Raw genomic sequence first — 5,860 nt, 5'->3', positions numbered from 1 at the left:
GGATGATGTCTCTCATGATTTTATTACAAAACAATAACAACAATTACATAAATCACATCACAGTTATAAAATGCTGATTCAGTGAAAGATAATTCAGTCGGTCACCGGCTCTTCAGAGCACTAGTCCACAACACGTTTGTGTCTCACAACGTAATATAATAAAAGGTCTCTGTCCTTTTCCAAAATGCACAAACACTCATAAAACACGAATAACACAAACAAAAGTAGGTAGCCCACATCATTGTTCGCTGGTAAAACAAATATGCATGAAATCAATAAATCGATAATAAATCAATCACAACAGTTTTCAATGTGGGACTCAACACAAACACACAGATTCCTTTACACTATTGAGGTATTACAAAATATGAAAAAAAAAAAAATGGGCACCATTTACTGTTTCACACATGTGTACCTTTCTGAACCCGTTTTTTGGCGTTGCATGTGAAATGTCCACAGTTCTTTCAATGTTGAATTTTTTGAATTCAAGAAAAAGGACTGGAAGCTTTCAAAATCTGGGTGTGGAGAAGAATGGAGAATTAGCTGGGTGTTGCGAAAAACAAATAAGAGGGTGTTAGAAGTGGTGGAGATGAAAATAACAATTTTACATATTGTTGAGGAAACAAACTGGTTGGGACATTGACTGAGAAGGAACTGTATCATGATGGACGTTTTAGAGAGTATGGTGGAAGGAAAGGGCGAAGGGTACTACAACTGATGGACTATATCGAAACAGAAAAAAATCTTATGTAAAGACGAAGACGCTAGCTGAAGACCGTGGAACATGGAAGCTTCTCAGTTACAGTAAGTATCCTGCCAATAATGAGCCTCCTGCACACACGCACCACTGACAGTAGTCAACAAGTTGGAGGGAATTACATGGTTATAACTCCCGCACACACAAACCAACTGACAATAGTCAACACATTTGAGGGAATTCCATGGCAGTAATTCCTGCACAACTCTGATTTTGTATGGAAATTTTTGTAACGATTTCCTCACAGCGTTACATACTGTACTATAAGACAAAGCACTCTGACTATTCCCTGTTCAGCGTAAGCTCTAAACTCCGATAAACAAAATATTTGTATCCTTCCGCTTGTCACAAATATGATTGGGTAGTAATGTATCACTCCCACTCCCCACGGGGAGGAACAAATTATGCAAGTGAATTTTGACAATAGATACTATCTCGTGTTGTCCAGATTCTTACAGCAGCAGCAGAAAAGAAGAAAAAAATCTCGAAAGATTAAAAAATATATATATATTTGAATTTCACTGGTAAACAATTGTTGCTTAGTGAGTAAAGGTTTACCTTGTTGGTGTTTCACCACAACGCTCTCGGAACCGGGATTCATGCCAGCCGTCTTTCAGGTTTGAAAGAACACGCATCCACAGTTGAATTGGCGCCATAATTACTGCGCATGTTTAGTGTTTATTTCTATTGTTCCATTAACCACACTCGATTGCAGTATTATTAGATAATCCGTATTATATTTTTGTCATTTATAATAATGTAGTAGTTTTATATGGAGCTTCATAGTAAAAGTAATAATCCAATCACATGAACTATTTTGCGGAGGAATACAAGCGTTGGTAGGCCAACAGCAAATCAGCGAGATTTAGTTTCACGTGGCTTTGTTTATCGCAGTTTAGAGCTTAGGCCGAACAGGGTTTAGTTAACCAATGCAAGGATTTCTGTGTCTGTTCTTCATTGCTTCACTTCATTTCTCTTCGGTAAAAATAAAAGTTCTACCACTTCGGGAGACATCCGACATGCTTCTATTTTTCTTGAATTTGTTACACAGCCGTTTAACTTTTGATTTATTCTTAAATGCCTTCCAGGAGTGTACCTTTGGATAGTGTGTCGCGGTAGTTTCGTAACTAAAATTCCTTATGTACTCTTTCAGAATGAAAATTCATTCCTCCAGCGTATACAATATGCTGCTGTCGTATTGTACTACATTCCTTATTTGAGTTATCACAACTTGTCACCAGCAACAAAAAAGAAAGGGAAAATATATTTATGCCATCAGTTACGTTACTTTTTGGATCACCTAGCAGTTTTAACCTTTTAATGGCCGATTTATATTTCTAAAGCTATTTTGAGTTGAGGTTTGGATATGTCACTAATTTAGACGTCTATTTGACCTTATCGAAAGTAGAACATCAACATTACCCCGGAAATAATGTTTTAAGCATGTTCCATCAATGAAACACTGACCTTTTACAGTAGTTTTGTTTTGAGATTTTGATAACTGTTCTTATAATTACTCCTTTTGAGGACCGATATGGATTTCAAGAAAATCGTAGACATTTCCGTTGGCGGCCCTAGTACCCCTTCTAATTGTCGCAGGAACATGTCGTTGTAAAGTTTATGGAACACAGATTCCAACGACCTAACTTGCTCTCCCTTGCCAAACCCATACAAGAAGAAAAACAAGATTTCTTTTATAAAAGAATGAGTATTTTTTGTTTGTTTGTTTTTGTAAATTTATGAGAGTCTGACACCATTGTTACTTGTCGTACGCAGAAAAAAATACTTACATGTGTACACCAGACATTGGATACAATCACGTGAAACAATGAAGTTCAATACCAAGTGAGAAAAGAAATTCCGAACGTGTTTCCTATGAGAATCATCATGTACATATTTTTCGAAATGTTTTGGTCTACCCTGCCTAGTTGACAGGCCTAGTGATACCCCTAATTGTCACAGAGATATAAGGCATATCTCGTTGGAAAGCTTATGGGACACAGATTCCAACGAGCTAACTTTTCTGACTCTCTGCCAAACCCGTAGAAAAAAAAAGAAAAGGGTTTTTTAATGGGAATTTTTTTTCTTGGGAATTTGTGAGAGGCTGGCAACACTGTTATTTGTCGTACACAAGAAAAGTCCTCACATATACACAGGGTATCACTAGTTATTGTTTTCATTTATCTTTATTGATACCACTTTTTATGCTTGTATAGTTCCTTTAGGGGGAGAATTTTCCCTCAAATATTGAGGGGGAGGGGGAAATAAAAACATCCAACTTCCCCATAGCTTTCCGCTGCAGTTCCCCCGATGTGGATGAATTACACACCGTTGGAAAGTTTGATCCTTCCAGAAGATATAGATATCTTAATCATCTTTCCAGGTTAATTAGGAGCTCTGCTACGTAGGCATAAACTGTTGGCTCAGCCCTTGAGCCGTCGGTCCTAAAAACGTTTATTTATTTATAGCTGTGTAATTACACAGTAAAACTATCCTCATAATTTTACAAATATATTGATAGTATCTAGATAGTAAAATTTTGAAATATTACAACAATTTCTTTTCTCCCTGTACACTAGAAATTCAGTATTTATAAGTAATAGTGGAAAACAACTAAGCACAAAACAAGCTTCTTTTTACTATCTCTTACAGTGTTTTCCTATGATACACAGAGAAGCAGTCTCAATGTGATCACTTCCTACACTGCGTCTTCCTTGCTTCCCTAGGAAATTTGCTATCAGAAATTATTAGTGCTTTGTGTAAATGTTCATACTGTATGTGGCGTAAACATGGACATTACGCAAAAATGATGAAAAACAACTGGAAAAGTTCGAAATGTGGATGTGGAGAAGAATGAAAGTAATTAGTTGGGTCGAGCGGAAAACAAATGAGAGGGTGTTAGAAATGGTGGGAGAGAAAAGAACACTTTTAGATATTATTAAGAAGAAAAAGAGAAACTGATTGGGACTTTGGGTAAGAAGAAACTGTATCATGAGGGACGTGTTAGAGGCTATGGTGGCAGGAAAGAGAGGGAGAGGGCGAAGGAGATTACAACTAATGGACAATATCAAAGCAGAAAAATCGTATGTGAAAACGAAGATGCTAGCGGAAGACCACGGAGCATGGAAGCTTCTCAGCTGCGGCAAGTGACCTGCCAAAACGGGCAGAATACTTTTCATCATAATGATGTTTCTTTGTACTCTTGGTCCTGGTATTGACAAATATTTGAGATTTTGATGAATCAGATGTATTTCAACCACTTCCAGATGTAGTAGAGACAATGTAACTACGACCCAAAAATTGGACATTTTACACCCCGTTTGAATTGTTCTCGAGACTCCATATTACTTTCGATAAAAGAGGATCAATCCCGTTTTAATCGGAACGTCTGTTCACTCTATATTTTCTTTAAATGCTTATAATACAGGGTGAGCATAAATGATTCATTCGTTTGAAAAGTATTGCAAGTACACACATGAAAGACATATGAAAAGAACCATAACACTCACCAAGTTTGTATTGTGGAGAGTTTCATACCCCTTCATTAGCATATCCCAGTTCGTGACTACCTAAACGATGAACTTCCGCATCACTGGATTGGATATTGTTCACGTACCCCCCCCCCCCCCCACTATCGCAATCCTTAGTCGAGCTCAAAGAATACATCACTGCTGCAGTGCAGAGAACTGACAGGAGTATGCTTCAAAATGTATAGAATGAGCTCGAGTATCGTCTGGACATGTGTCTTGTCACCATAGGGGGCACATATTGGTGAACATTTATAGAGGGTGTATAAACTTGGTTGTGAATTTGTGGTTCTCTCCATATATCTTTCATGTGAGTACGTGAAATATTTTTAAAAATAAATTTATGCTAGTCCTGTAGTTTGGAATTACGTTTATATTGTGTTCTGCAACTATAAATTCAGTATTGTCCATTTCACAGTGGGTCAAAAAAGTTTCCGTACATATGTTTTCCGGTTATGTATTGTAATATACCTTACAAAGTATAGAAAGGAAATGACAATTTCTATGAGATTCCGGCAAAGAACTCCATAATAAGCACATATATAAGTAAATAAAACATTTGGAATGTATAATTCCTAGAAAATCAAATACACACGAAATACTGACCATATTACAAATCAAAAAAGTTTCCGTACACATAAAGAAATACACGTAAATAAGGACACCATATTGCGTTTCGACCGCAGTTAGTGACCAGTTGGTCCTCCTTTGGCCTTAAGCATTTCTCGCATTCATTTCGGGATTGCAGTGATAAATTTTGATGTAGTTGTAGGGGAGATGTCCCTCCATTCTTCACGTAATGCATTTTTCAACTGGTCCTTGTTTCTAATATTGTGTTTAGTAACGCGTTTCCCTAATTCATCCCAAAGAAGATTAATTGGATTACAGTCAGGAGATTGTGGAGGAGTATGAAGTTGTTTTGGCACCAACCACTCTTTCACTTTTCTTGCAGTATGCTTAGGGTCGTTATCTTGCTGGAATATAAAAGAGGCTCCCATACTCAGTTTCTTTGCACTGTCGTAGAGATTTTGTTCCAGAATGTTAAGGTAAACATGTTGGTCCATTGTACCTTCGACAAAACGCAAATTTCCTACTCCAGCTGCACTCATGCACCCCAAACGAGCTCACCACCACCTCCATGCTTTACAATGGGACACAGATGCTTCGGTTCCATGTGCGTATTTGGTTTCCTCCACATTATAACTCTTCCGTCGGATCCATGAATGTTGAACTTGCTCTCATCACTAAATAAAACAGAGTTCCAGAAGCTAATTGGCTTGTCCACATGAGCTTTTGCGAACTCTACACGTTTCTTGGTGTTTGCTTTACTAACGTATGGTTTCTTTCTGGCTACGCGACCGTTGTAGAACGCTTTTCTGATGACAGTACGAACTGTTTCAGGAATCACTTGTATACCATAGTCAGTTTCAAGCATACTAGCGAGTTTTGGAGCACTTGTTTTGGGTTCATTTCGGATAGTTCTTAAAATAACACGTTTATGATTATCCTTCAACTTTGTTGGACGGTCACTGCGCGGTCGATCTTTGCAACTATTTTTTTTTTTTTTTTTTTTTTT

The sequence above is a fragment of the Thermobia domestica genome, chromosome 5 (assembly GCF_964235325.1).
Source record: "Thermobia domestica chromosome 5, izTheDome1.hap1.1, whole genome shotgun sequence".
Lineage (NCBI taxonomy): Eukaryota > Metazoa > Arthropoda > Insecta > Zygentoma > Lepismatidae > Thermobia > Thermobia domestica.
This window is presented reverse-complemented; position numbering follows the sequence as displayed.